At 40.3% G+C, this 15,180-nt stretch overlaps 2 long non-coding RNA genes across 2 annotated transcripts; both read left to right on the forward strand.

Annotated features, from left to right (window-relative positions):
* The first annotated feature begins 233 nt into the window (after positions 1-233).
* Positions 234-7,852, forward strand: LOC140002170 (uncharacterized). The gene is made up of 3 exons (XR_011808304.1): positions 234-322; positions 3,627-3,701; positions 7,689-7,852. It is a non-coding gene; the product is annotated as an uncharacterized lncRNA (long non-coding RNA).
* Positions 7,853-13,356: 5,504 nt separating this feature from the next.
* Positions 13,357-14,255, forward strand: LOC110353691 (uncharacterized). Its single transcript, XR_002404461.4, has 2 exons — positions 13,357-13,490; positions 14,170-14,255. It is a non-coding gene; the product is annotated as an uncharacterized lncRNA (long non-coding RNA).
* Positions 14,256-15,180: the final 925 nt, after the last annotated feature.

Below are 15,180 nucleotides of genomic sequence, written 5' to 3' on the forward strand. Positions count from 1 at the left end.
CTTGCCCTGTGAATTAACAACTCTCTGCTTTAAAAAGATAAAGGTCTCTGTTTCACACACATGCACAACCTTGTGAGCCTGAGACCTGCTTAGTGGTCGCTGAGGTTGATCTAATTGAAACTGTCATCACTCCTTGCTCTCCCTGGCCCTGTGGTCCTGCTGACTTCCTTGTGAATGGGTAGTTGCAGTTCAGGGAAAGGATTAGCTTGAAAAATTACCTTCTCTTTGTTTTGCAGGTCTGTTTTTTGGCTGGCTTGGCTAACGGTACTATTGAAGCAAGAAGATGAAGCAGCGTCCTGTGAAACAGCAGAGGTGGGAGCAGGTCTGTGATGACTTATCTTGCTGTGGAGCCTTTTGAGTTGTCATTTTTTACTAGCAAGCATATCCTCTACTGAATCTTGGATTTTATGTCAGCGTGTACGTGAACAAATATTTTTCATCTAAGCTGCCAAGTGGGATAGATGCATGTAGTGCATTATTAGCTCTTAACTTTTGCCACATACAACAGTAACCAGCCACTTTGAGTTGACAGTAGGATTGCAGTATTGACTCCCAGTATTTTTCTCCATAGCACTCTGTGGGAGTTATCAAATTTGGAGTTGCCCTTTTTCTAGAGCAAAGATGACTGTGAATCACAAGACAGAGTCTTCAGTTACACTTTGTTAATCAAATGCTTATGGGTAGTTTTGTATCAATATTTTTTTTTCTCATTTTCCTTTAGAAAGTTCAGTTTCTGCAAGCTAAAGAGAAAGAATCAGGTCTTTCAAAAATTTGTTGGCTTTTTGTTCATTTCATTGGTTGGGTTTGATTGTTTTCTATCAGGAAAAATTAAATAATTTTAATTTTTAATTTTTTTCCTGGGGTGCATCAAGCACGGCATCGCTAGTAGGTCGAGGGAGGTGATTGTCCCGCTCTACTCTGCGCTGGTGCGGCCTCACCTCGAGTACTGTGTGCAGTTCTGGGCACCACAGTATGAAAAGGACATGAAACTGTTGGAGAGTGTCCAGAGGAGGGCTACGAAGATGGTGAAAGGCCTGGAGGGGAAGACGTATGAGGAACGGCTGAGGGCACTGGGCCTGTTCAGCCTGGAGAAGAGGAGGCTGAGGGGAGACCTCATCGCAGTCTACAACTTCCTCGTAAGGGGGTGTTGAGAGGCAGGAGACCTTTTCTCCATTAACACCAGCGACAGGACCCGCGGGAATGGGGTTAAGCTGAGGCAGGGGAAGTTTAGGCTTGACATCAGGAGGAAGTTCTTCACAGAGAGAGTGGTTGCACACTGGAACAGGCTCCCCAGGGAAGTGGTCACTGCACCGAGCCTGACTGAATTTAAGAAGAGATTGGACTGTGCACTTAGTCACATGGTCTGAACTTTTGGGTAGACCTGTGCGGTGTCAAGAGTTGGACTTGATGATCCTTAAGGGTCCCTTCCAACTCAGGATATTCTATGATTCTATGATTCTATGAATTTAGTTTTGGTCATTTTGTATGATCAACAACAGTATTTGGGTTCCTCAAATCAAAGGAAAATAATGAACCAAACCAAAATCTTCAATCTTGAGTCACAGAAAATTTGCCAAGCTCTTGAAATTGCACTGTGGCTATTTTATCACTTATGCTCTTCATCTGCATTTCAGCTGTGCCACATGCTGGCAGGACACGTGACACCAAAGTAAACGACAGGCTGGCAAAGGGAGGTAACAATGGGGAATAATTTACCCCCAGGATAATTATGGGTAAAGGAAGCACATGAAATTCAATGTGGAGTAGATCTGAAAATAAACATTTCAGTTAGATTCAACAAGCTAAAAGGCTTCTGTACAAAAACAATGGAATGATTACTTTGATTGTGAATTGCATAGTGCAATATTTTGTCATGTTACCTTAGAAACTTCCTGGAACTTCAAAATCATGGAATAGGTAAGCTTAAATGGGACCCTTGGAGGGACCCTCTGGTCTGAAGCAGGTTTCAAGCTAGAGCTAAGCAGGTAGTTCAGGTTCATATCCAGTTAGGTTTTTAGTATATTTCTCATGAGGATGGGATTCCTCAGTCTCAGGATAACCTGTGCCAGTGTTTAACCACTCTCACAGTATTTTTTTCCTTTTGTTTATGTTTAAGTAGTGTTTCTTGTATGTAAGTTTGTGCAGTTGTCTCTTGTTCTCTCACTGGACACCATTGAGAAGATTCTGTCTCCCTCTCCTTTACTTCCCTCTTGTCCACTGACTAGGTATTTATACACAAATATTGAGATACTGAAACATCCTATGGGAATAATAATCTAGTTTTCATTCAGATTTCTGTAAAATATAAGACTAAGGATAGGAAGGAGGATGGAGGAGGCAAAGGATGAAAGCAGAATTTTCTAGAGGCGAAGCAGTTTGCATAAAAGATCTGTCCTGAACTTTTTCTTAGGTTGTGTGACACATATAGCACTACATCACATCAAAACTCTTTTTATTCAGTATCATTTCTATTTCTTCTCTACTAAGACAGACAGATCACTGCAAAAGCCATTAATGTTTTTATTAGGCCCATCTAAATAGCTTTGTAAAGGACATTTGGGGCTGCCTTTTAATTTATGACCCAGACAGAGCAGTAAGTTTATGTGGACAAAATTGTCTCTTTCCTTTACTCTAAGAATTAAATATGAACAGCACAGACATGCAGAGATCGTGCACTACTCTTTCCTTGAATTCAGATGCAAATTGTGGAGCAGTCTTTCGTTTGCTTGGCTTTGAAGTTCAGTTGCATATGGCCTAGAGGGCAAGATTATTTAAATGTTAATAATTTGTCCCAAGTGATTAAAACAGTTAATATCCAGAGTGTAATTTTCTTCTTTGCTCTAGTGAATTACATTTGAGTCTTTGTTGGAGAGGAACTGCCTCTCACAATGTATGAGATATGCCTGTACCTAGAACGTGTATGGATGTAATTGAGGGAGAGTTTAAGTATGGATTGTCTACAGAAGGCACGGAAGGAGAGAATACTCATGACTGATGCTCCGATTTTCCCTCAGTGATGTCTACTTGCTGCTCTTTAACATGTGGTTGGTGTGACCTCCTGACTGTTTGCTGGGAGCAATGGGAAAAATACTGAGGCACTTTGATATTGTATTCTCAAATGTTTTCCCCCAAATTAAGGCCTTGTCTTTTACTCTCTTCTATTGAGAAATGTCAAAATGCAAGTGTATCTCTAAGGCTGGCTAGCTATGGGAGAAATGAAATATGCCCATGGAGCAGTAACAAGTTTGTCCTGCAGCACCCCTCTGAGTGTAGTGCCACTGAAGGCTGTGAAGCCCCTGTTTTGGACAGAGAAGTAAGAGCAGCACATCTCTTCTGTTTCTGGCCCTGTGCTCCCTGCAGCTACCCATGCCGTGCCAGGGAAATGACAGGGTAAATGGGCAGGCAGCGAGTGGATCTGTGCGTGTTGTACATGTACCTTCTTCATTTGACATCCTCCTCTCCTTGCGCAGCAGAACTGTAGTCATTAACATGCTAATGGGTTTTATTTTAACCATATGAACCATGCTGAATTTGCTCCTTTTATATATTGTATTTGCTGTTATGTGCTTTTTGTATGAACACTCCCCGCCTTGCTGTATTTAATTGTATTTAATTCTGTCCTTCAGTGTCCTGAGGAAGGAAGCTGAAATGTGAATAGGCATCGCATCCCATATAAATTGTCTCTTGGCAGGGCTGTGAAGGTAAGTTTGCGTTTCTGTTAACCCTGTTCTTCTTCGATGGATTTATATGAGGCTACAGTCTTTAGGGATGTTACTTCAGCCTTTAAATGACAAGACTGGTTGTCTTTCATTTCTGAAGACCAAGGGGAAATAGAGGAAAAGGTGCTGAAGAAGTTCCCACACAGAGGTGACTTGGGGATACCTGAGATTAAAAAATGTCTTCCCAAAAGTGCTATGCAAATTACTATAATTTGTTTTATTAAAATTCCTCTATTTTATGAATGTGTGCTAAGAAACTTGAATGACGGGCAAAACAATTCAGTGGCTCAAGTGAAATTGGCAGCTTTCCATATGCTGTGGTATTTGTAAGCATCCGTATTGGTGAAAGAAATGTGAATAATATTACCGGATATTATGCTAACGTTACAAAGTGCACTCAATGGTAATTAAGGAATTACGTACATGTAAATGATCTTAAAGCTGGCTTAAAATTAAGCTAAGAAGTCTACAGCAGAATGATGTCATGTTGGATTGGTGCCACTCCTAGGAGATATTTCCCCACTAACTTCCAGTCTGAAGAATTTCTCCAACACAGTAAAAGGGTTCTTTGTGCCTAAGAAATTACCACGTAGAAAAATGATCACAAAAAAGTGATTTTCTTTTCCTATGTGATATATTCTGCCACAGAAAAACAATTGCAGCTGTATTTCTAATAAAAAGTTGACCAGAGTAGATTGTTTGCTATTACCTTTTTAAATCATCACTTAAATCAACAAAGAGGAAACATTTTTATGATATCAGTTTTAATCTTGTTTTGCATTTTAACTTATTAGTTACACTCCTGAAGGAATGCTGGACCTCCCTGATTAGTAACCACAGGAACATGTTGATTTTCTACATACAACCTTTATGCTAAATTTGGTACTTCTTTTTGTTCATCAGGTGAATATGTTCTATCTGTATGTGCATCCATTTAGTCATTATGTAGTCTGATATAACTTTAGTCAGCTTATGACTAAAAAGTAATTTAGAAATTTGATGAACGATACATTCACTGTTTACCCTATTATGATTATCCTCTTGTTTGTGTCTCTTGTCAAGATGCAGTTGAGTGGAATTTGCAACTCAATTAAAAGCACAAACCCAACATTATAAAATTGTTTATTTTAGTTAAATTAAACCACATTAAGTAGCTGGTTACTTACAGAAAGCTTCCTTTTATTCAATTGATTTTGCAAATAATCGTTCATTAAATAAAAGAAGTATTGTCCATCACTAACAAATTGTATTAATAGTTTCTGATCATCGTGTCTGTCATGATTTTAGAACTAGCAGATCTCATCCTGTTACACCTCATTTATATTTATGGATTGTGAGGGGATAATAAGCTATCCAGTTTTTCAGCAGCCAAACATTTCTCCGTTATGAATAAATTAGTCACTGAATTTAAGTAACTAAACAAACAGAAATGCAGAAAATATCATTCCTGAAGTTGCAGAAGAGGCTGTAGCTTTTTAACTATTTCAGTACATTCACAGGTTTAGATTTAGGGCTTGTCATTTCTGAATTACCTGGCTCAGTGATTTGCCTTCAGCAGTTCATACATATTATGGGGTTATTAATTTTATGTAATACAAATAATTTCTTGAATTACAGTGAGGGCATGGATATGAGTTGTCGGTATTTAAGTTTTAATTTTATGTAGGTTTACTAGCAAAAGTATATTAAATTTAAATTAGGAATCTTGTTTGAACGTAGGCTTCCACTCCAGGATCTATTTTACAGAGGTATGCAAAAGGTCAGAAACAGTTACCCACCAGACACTAGCTGTTGATCCAGATGTTAATCATCCAGTTGTTGATCCAGATTATTACAAACATCTAGGATGCAGGTAGACCATGAGACCTACCTTAAGAAAATAATGATTGCCTCGTGCTTCTAAGGTATGTTAGAATTGCCACTGGGTTAATACAGAAAAAAAAAATACTATTAAATGATGCTACATCCATGAGAGAGTGTCGGTTAGGCATGGAGGTGCAGAACTAGCCTGCTGATTCATCCTGACAGTCAGGTCAGGCAGGCAGGCTCATTAACTCAGAAGTATAAATACTGAGCTTTTCTTTGAGGCAAGAGGGAGAAAAGAAGGGACAGGAGAGATCCTGCAGGCAGAAGCCATAAGAGCAGTCAGTTCAGAAGGGAGCTTGGAGACTAAAGCTTATGTTTATGAATGTATTTCTGCCTGCAGTCTTTTCCTTTACTGGAAATAGGAAGAAAGTTTATAGACAAACTCCGTGGGAGGGACAGATATGTAGATGGGACTAAGCAGTCATCACAGCTGGAGAGATCAGCTGCCCCTGGGCCAAAGCACGTTTTGGTCAGTGTCAGCTTGGCATTCCTGCTGTCCTCTGCTGCTCTGGGCTGGAACTGGCAACCTCCTGGGGCTCAAAAATGCTTGCAAGTCTTCCAAAAATACAGGGGAGCTGAGGGCTGCAGACCCACACCCCTTTAGCAATATAACTAGTGGTGATGCTGCCTTCCTGCAGTTGCGTCTTCAGTTGCTTGTGGCAAAGCATTGCTTTATGGGTTATAGTTGCTGATGCTGGTAACTAGCCACACAGCATTTACAGGCTGCATTCTGGCTCTTCTAGAGATGGAATTTTTAAAGCATGTCAGATATAGTTGTGGAATGGCAACTCGAGGTATTCCTCCTCTCTCCCTCCAAAAAAGCAGTCTGGTTTCCTGTATGAAATAAGGAGTCATTTTTGAGAAAAGGCCATGAAAAACAGTGTACAGGATTTCCATCTTGAACCAGACACACTGGTTTCTGAATGCAACATGGTGTTTTTCAGTAGCATGTTCCATAGGTAAGGGGCCACTATAGAGGGGTGTCTCTCCTCCAGGATGGGAAAAGATAAATCCATTCTGATGAAATGTAGCTTTCAGAAAAGCAGAGGCATCTAATGCTGTCTGTGGTGCTTTTATTCAAAAGTACTTTTACAACTCTTTGAAGGAGTTTTTAAGGCTCTAAACTAAACTGCCCCTCAGTTACAAAATATTTAGCCACTTTTAACTGCAAGCTATGTGTCTGAGACAGTAAGAGAGAGAGACAGTGAATACATCTTGAGAGGATGACACTCTTTCCTGATTTTAAGCCCTGGACAGTCATTGCTGTGGTATTAAGGAGAACTGGACTTCAAAAATTGCAGCTCAGGGTGCTGCTTCATTAAGCAACTCCATGTATCTAGGGGGTGAAAGGAAGAATGTTCTATCACAAACAAGAAGCTGCACCCCGGAGGTGGTGCACAGCAAAGAAGCTGGGGCCACACTCCTTGGGCTTCTTTGGTTTTTGCAGTGAGGTTTCAATATCGATTGGGGACAGAACAAATGGATAGAAAGAATAAAGCTGTGTATGTCTGACTCATAGATCACACACTTCTCACAGAAATGTACCTTGTTGCTCTAACTCATTTAGGGAGAGTATCAACTCCAGAATTGTTTTTAGGAACTTTTTTGTTGCTTCCAGGAAACAAAAAAAGGATAAGAAGAGATTTTGAAGTTTGTGCTGAGACTTAAGAGCATTTCAGACCACAGAAGGCTGTTCCCCACTGTAGACTTACATTGATATCCATAGAGGCAGTACAAAAAAGGGATGAAACTATTGACTGCTTTGTTTCCGGACTTCAGCTCTCAGCTCAGTCCTATGGCTTTGGAGCTGTCTGGCAGGATTAACAAGGCCCAAGGTATTGATGGATTGCATCTGACACACTGCAAAAGAGATTACTTGTAGTCCTTTCTCACAGTAGTGATCCTACAAGATACTGCCTGGTCCATGGAAGTAACAGGACACCTGATTTCCACGAAAGATAAATCTTCTTTTAATTCACTGGATCACAAAAAACTCAGAACCAATCAGTGTATCAATGTGGTGGTAATCAGTGTTACAATGTTGGTGAGCTGGGGTGCAGGAGCTAGAATTGAGTTGTAAAACTATTCTGCTACTTTATTCAGTACGCGATCCAGGGAAGAAAAAAAATAATCAAGTCCAACAGGAAAATAAGAGAGGCAAGAGAGACCCGAAGAAAAACCAATAATATTAAAACAACAACAATCAAACAAACAAACAAGCAAACAAAAAACCCACAACTTTAAGGAACTGGGTTAGAACTCCAGGATATTGGCTTTTCAGGTAAGTCTTGGTCAACAGAACTTAACCGTGTTGTTTTATCTAAGGATTCAATGAGACTAGCTGAATTCATCCAGGGAATTTACAAGCCGGTACATTTTGTTGGACAAGCCCTGTATTCTTGTGTGATTTAAAAAACAACATGATTTTCATTCAAATTGACGCACAGCCACATATTGCATACTATATTATTCATTCTATTTTGCATGGAAAATGATTGTTTCAAAATTCTGAAGTAACTGTTAAATCATCCAGATATTTTTGTTAAATTTACTGGACCTTTTTCATTATTTTGTCTGAGCCAGAGAAATTATTTTCAAATGTTGTTCTTTTACATCTCTTGTTTTGATTTTAATGTGCTATAAAATGTCAAATTTAGTATAACCCAGAGATTATTCATTACACATTTATGAGATAAAATAAATGCACAATAGCAAATGATGATTTATGAAAAACTATTAAATTAATTTTGGCATAGGTCAAATGAATACTAGTATTACAAACTATTCTCAATCCTGGTCATGCAAATTCAGCTTTTTATTTAATAAATGCATCTCAGAAGCCTCACAGGGACTCTGGAGACCTTTCCAATAGGGCATTGAATAGACTAAGCATGTGTTAGATCAAATATGTATACAAAACTAAAGAAGAATAAATGATGCTGGATATACCGCTGCCCATGTGGATAGAAGAACAAATGAAAGGCTTTACAGGGGAAGAGCCTACTCAGGAGGAGCTTTTCTGACCTTGCTTGACTGAAGGGAGTATTTTGGGTGTAGGTACTGCAAAAACTAAAAGCAGAATGAACAAAATGCAGGGTAAAGTAATTAAATAAATAATGAGACATGAAAATGATTGAAAAAATGGGATGAATTTGAAAAAGAGCACGTATTTCAGTGTAACAACTGGTCTCCACAGCAGTTATCATCCCTGTATTGGCAAAGTTACTCTTTTTTTTCCCCATAGAGACACTGCAAGTAGAAGTGAAGCAAAAGGAGGCCTTGTTTCTCCTGGCATCACTTTCCTGAATGACATCTTTTGTCTAGTGGGAGTTTTGCCAACATAGCAGAACTTCTGGGGAACATAACTGGTTTCATATTCATCCCTGGAAGCAAACTTTTGTTGTGTGGATTTGGCCTGGGACATTGTTTTTTTTGTTTTTTTTGTTTTTTTTCTCATCTGGACAAGCTGGGCAAAAATAAGGCACTCATCCTAAATGCCTTATTCAGGCTTGAAGGCAGCTGGTGTCTTAAAACCTAAGCCTTTGTTATTCCCATAAACTTTCTTCCAAGAAAATTGACTGTAATTTTTGAACTAGAACCAGCATCAGAAACTATAGTGATTTGCATTTCTGTCAGACCTCTCATCAAGAAGAACTGTTTATTATAGACTGTTGTATTAGCTGATTTACCACTTACAGGTCGAACACTGAGGTTTTAGAACAAGGCTTCAGTTGGTTAACAGGTAGCTTTTTGCTGATATCAACACTGTGAGCTGAGCCCTTCAGTGCCCATTCTGAACCCTACAGAAGAATACAGCCATGTGATTCAACATGTAGGTTATTTGTCCACCACTTATAACTCTTGCATTTCATCTATATAAGAATAACGTTGTCCACAGTATCTGCCAAGGGGAAAACAGTACAGGATATATGTGAAACTGCAAAATTAATATTGGTACAGATTATGTAGTTGCCTGCACTAAACTGAATTGGAACACCAGACCTGCCCATCTCTTCTTGTGGACAGTGCCACCTTCTCTGCTTTAGGAATAGCACACAGAAGTAAAGGCCCCTGTAAACTATAAAATCAATGCAAAATGGACCAAGTGAAATGACTATATAATCCATACAGAGAGCTCTAGATGTTTTTTTGAAGTATCTTACTGCTGACCTTAAAAAAGCATGTAGTGGATGAAACAGATCAGTTGGGTTGGAGTGAATCTGGGCTTGGAAGCTAGGAACAGGTGCAGCTTCCAGGAGAGCAGTGCTGTGCCCCTGGTGGTCACCGATGCTGGCTCTCCAGCATTCATTAAAGGAAAGGAAAATGTCACCATTAGTACGTATTCAAGTCTTCAAATGCATAAGGTGGCACCATTGACAAAGAAGCAGACATTTTTCTGCTAGAGAAAATAACAATTAAAGGGGATGTTTATCCTGTCGGACTATATTCCCCAAAGGGACTGTTGTAAAAAAAAAAAAAGGTAGAAAAAGTTCAAATCTGTGTATTTACTGAATACTTTCTTGCATTCTTATTTTTCCTCCTCAGGTCTATGGTAGGTGGAAAGGTTACAGTGAGTTCTATACAGTGCTCAGGTGTAAATATCGATCATGTTGCCCACTGTAGTGGTCAGAGTAAACAAGTAAGTTAGATCAACATTTACTTGGTATGCAGTGTGGGACACAGTTAAACAGGGTGTAATTTAGACACAGGCTTAAAACAGTGAAAAAAATCTTCTGTCACTCTTCTCCCTATTAAGATCTGATGCTTTTTGTGATTTATAATGTATCCCTGATCCCCAGTTCCACATCCGTCACAAAGGGGAGTCCTCTGCAGAGAGCAGCAGCTGCCTACTGCTGTTTTTGAAATGAATGACTAACAGAAAAGTAGTTAATTACTCTGAAAAGGAGAGGGACACTATTTAAGAAAATGGCTTATGTAAAGGGTGTTTCTTATAGACGTCTTTGCTGTCATCATTAATATCACTGGACTGAGGGGTGGTGACTTGTCCGTTTCCATGGGCAACCTGTTCCAATGCTTGCCTTCTTTCTGAGAAGAAATGTCTCCTAATTGTTTTAATTGTTGAAGAGTAGTGCTCTTTGTTCAATTCTTTGTTTTAATTGTTGAAGAGTAGGAACATGATATTTCCCTTTTTCCACTCACCAGGGACATCGCCTGACTGCCAGTTTTCAACTATGATGGAGAGGGGCTTGGCAACTACATCAGCTAGTTGCCTCAGGACCCTGGGATTCATGTCATCAGGTCCCATAGACTTGTACCTGTTTAGATTCATCAGGTGGTCTCAAACCTGCTCTTCACTTATGGTGGGTAGGACTTTGCTCCCCCAGCCTCCATGTATGGGTTCAGGGAAATGAAAGACTTGGGAAGCCCGTCTATCAGTGCAGACGGAGGCAAAGAAGTTGTTGAGTACCTCAGCCTTCTCCATGTCTGTCGTTACCAATTACTCAGATATAGAAATTCACTACTAATATAAGAAATTAGTCAACTATAATTGCTTACGCACTACTATTTTCACCCCTAAGTCTATTTTCAAAGATGTTAAAGGTGCATGGTGGCCCTCGGGACTCCTCCTGTCACCCCAGCACAGCAGCCTGGGTCCTCTCTTGTGCTCTCCCTTGAGGCTCTGTGCAGAAGGGATGCCACCTCTCGCACAAGGGCTGGGAGATGGGAAAGAAGCACTCACACAACCCCTGAGAGTCGGCAACAGAGTTCTTTATTGCCAGGACACCTTGCAGGTGAGCCTGTGGGATGTCCATGGTGTTTGGTGGCTCCAAGCTAATGCTTGTGATGGAGCCTGCAGGATGAGTAGGGAGCTCACCGGGCACTCCTGAGATGCTGTTGGTGCACTCGGATGGCAGAGAGTGAAGACATGCCAGGGTAGCTGCAGGCCTGATCTGGCCGAGGTGGATCCACTTCCATGGGTTCCTCCGCATCTTCTGGAGGATCCACTCCATGGGCTTTACAGTGTTTGGCAGAAGGACAAGCCAGTCCTTGCCCGGGACTGCCCAAATGGGATGCCTTCAGGAGTGTTTTCAGGCCAGGGTGCCGAACCAGGAGGTAGTCTAATTCCACCCCTAGGCCCCATGCCACTGTCAGGTTTATTTCTATGCATGGGTCTGATGCTGCTGTCTGCTTTACAGCCATGGCTGGGTCCCACGCTGCGTGCCGGACTACGGGCATGCCTCTGCTCCACCCAGCTGTATGCCTGACACTCCTGCCTTCACCCCACACAACTGTTGTGCCATGGGGAAGGCCCAGGCCCCCTGTCACTGTATGGCTGAGGGGGCAGCCTGTTCCCTGCGTCATTGCGGTGCCAGTGGTACCACCTGTAAGTGTCTGTGAGCTGCGCGACAGAGGTTCCCTGAGCACTGGTGTCAGTTGTGCTGCAGGCGCCATCCTTCTGCCCATGACACATCTCCTTCTTGTTAGGTGCCTTCATGATTATGTCCCTGGGGAGCCTGTTCCAGTGTGCGACAACCCTCTCAGTGAAGAACCCCTTCCTGATATCCAGCCTGAATCTCCCTTGTCGCAGCTTGACACCATTCCTATGGGTCTATTACTGGTCACTAAAGAGAACAGATCAGCTCCTGCCCCTCCACTCCCCCTCGTGAGGAAGTTGTAGACCACGATGAGGTCTCCCCTCAGCCTCCTCTTTTCCAGGCTGAACAGGCTAAGTGATCTCAGCTGCTCTTCATCTGTCTTCCCCTGTGGGCCCTCTGCCATTTAGTGGCCAAGGAAAGGTTGAACCTGGTGTGTAGGGACATGGTTTAGTGGGTGACATTGGTAGTAGAGTGATGGTTGGACCAGATGATCTCAAAGGTGTTTTTCAAACTTAATGTTTCTATGTTTCTGTGACTGGACTGACAGCTGCTTAAGGCAAGTGTAGGTGGGAGACAAACAATGTATGTGCCTCAAAGCACATTAGTTAATAAAGCTTTTGTTACACCTTGATTCATTGTCTAGTTTGGAGTCAAGACTAGTTATTAAACATTTCAGAGAGAGAAAGGATTGCTATGACAACAAAGTATGAATAATTCATCTGGAGGGGAAAGGGGACATGTAATAACAGAACAATTGCCAAAATTTGTCTTAAAGGATTTGTGTGCATCAAAAAAAGATAATAAAAAGGAAGAGTTTCAATCTATGCTATCTTGCTAACTGCAGCTTAGAAAGCATTTGTCATCATTGGTGGCTTGCAGTATACAAATTAGAGTACAAAATCTGAAGTGTCTTAAGACTTATAAATAGAGAGCAGGGGCACATAAGGACAGTCAGGAAGCATCTCTGGACATGGAAGTTTTGGGTGTCTGAACCTGGTTAAAATTTTAGACTTTTTTTCATCACAGATGTTGAGCCACAGAAGTCACTGACATGACCCAGGATGATGTAAAATACTGTGAAACAATTTTCTTTTGATTATACGATCTGTTTCTCTGAGCAGTTTCTAGTCTGTCACAGAAGAATTTAAAGAAAGTGGGAAAAAAAGTAGTTTTAATGCGAGAATGAAAGTGGGTTCTGCATCTTCATTACTTTATAGTTCGTATCCTTGAAATCCCTTACCAAAAAGGCTTTTGCCTTGCATTCATTTGGATTTTCTTAACATTTGGCTTGTGCATTTTTTAACAAAAAATGACAAATCTTACTAATTAACTTTTAAAAAAAACTGGTTTACTTTTTCTTTAAAGTAAATATAGCACTCCAAAAAGGAATTAAATACTAACCGTCCAAAATGCTACCCTAGGCTAATGTGCAAAAGCAATCCATGTAGACAGCAGCAACTGAAGTTTTTCTGGCCTGCTTCTCTTCCTCCAGATCTGAATGTGCAGTATGTGAGACTGATCACAATGTTACTTCAAGCCTTTGCATCTCTTCTGAGACCAGAGAGAGGTGTGTACCAGTTGTTACCATGTTTCACACACAGGGCAACATGAATATGATCAGGATGATGTAAGAAACAGTCTATAAGCTTGTAAAAGAACTGTAGAAGTAATGGAAATTCATCTGCTGTTTTGAAGACAGCAGTATATGAAGGGGGTGGGATAGGATGATATTTTTTTTCAGTAGAAATTAGCTCTAAAATATTAAACTATAAGCCTCCTCCATGTCTCTGATTAAATAAATAATTAAAATAGAATATTATAGATTAGAGACTTTAAAATTGCATTTGTATAGCTTGAAGTGGATTTGAGTGATAACACAAATGGGTGATTAGTTTAATAAATTTTGATATCTGGTAATGTTTTGAGAAAATTAATTAAGGTAGCCATTCTCCTACAGTATAAAAGCTGGTTACTGTGGCTGCATTGCTGCGTTATTATACTCATAAAAATGTCCTTAGGATTTTTAGCATGTGAATTAACTATACACTTCTAGCAGCAAAACTGATGAGAAAGAAGGTCAGAACTCCTTTATCTGCTAAATGATCCAGGCACTGAAATAGATCTACACAATGGGCCTGAAAAATCAACTTTGTAGAAAGCCTTTAAGCTTATATTCATGACTTCTAATAGATCAATGTTTCTCTCTCTCTCTCTCTTTTTTTTTTTTTTCCAATGTGAACTCATAGAAGCTAATGTGACTCATTCCTGAGAAGCTCAAAATACTCATATTTAAAAGTCAGATGCAGACTTACTACAGCGGTGCATTCCAGAAGTAAGTTAAGCTTTGCCTGCCTCGATGTGGCGTTTTATGTACATTGTGTTAACCACATTTTTCCTTCACTTTTTTCCCTCATATTTTGAAATTTGTTCAAAAAAACCAACAAAACATAGACTTTTTCCCCTTCTCCTTTAACATTTCCACACATTACCTTTCCTTTCTCCCTTGTACACTAGCTTTTATATGCTCTTGAATTCTCTAATGATGAATTCATCAGGCAAAGTTAGGTTTCATTAAAGAATAAAAGAAAAAAAAAAATCTGAGAAGTCTTTTCCACTTGCAAGATGAGCCTGCCTGAGATCAGGAGTAAGCTGATGCCAGAGTGTCTGCCTGAGCCTATAGTCACTGCAGGGGTGTGAAGCAAAGTATTTCGGATTGTGATGAGGCAGTCTAACAGGGTTATCTGGCCAGTGAATTGAACTCCAGTTGGCTATGGAGTTCACAAAACTTCATTTATGATATGGGAGACTCAAGAATTGTTCACATAACAAGATCAGTGTCGGAGCTGCAATTTCTTCGCTCTTTTGTGGAGGCTCAGAGAAAGGTAAAATGATATTACAGAAAGTAAGTGCATTTTTGCAGCACCTGATGTAAGACAGAAGTGCCATCTGGGCACAGACTGAAGGAGGGTCACTGTATGGTTAGGTTCCTCTAGGATGGAGTTGTAAACTACAATTAGACCATCTGTGTGTTTCAATAGCTACATAGATATTACAGATAGTAGCAGAAATTTGAAACGGGATCTTCTTTTTTTTTTTTTTTTTTTCTTTTTTTTCTTTTTTTTTTCTCTCCTCTCTGTTTTGCCTCTGTGCCTTTAATGAGGAATTTGCTTGCTGGTGGAGTTACAATCACCTAATCACTTTCCTGATTCCAGCCTTCCTGAATCCCCAAAATGACAATTACCTCTCTGGGAACCTTT

Source organism: Anas platyrhynchos, chromosome 3 (genome assembly GCF_047663525.1).
Source record: "Anas platyrhynchos isolate ZD024472 breed Pekin duck chromosome 3, IASCAAS_PekinDuck_T2T, whole genome shotgun sequence".
In the NCBI taxonomy this organism is placed as follows: Eukaryota; Metazoa; Chordata; class Aves; order Anseriformes; family Anatidae; genus Anas; species Anas platyrhynchos.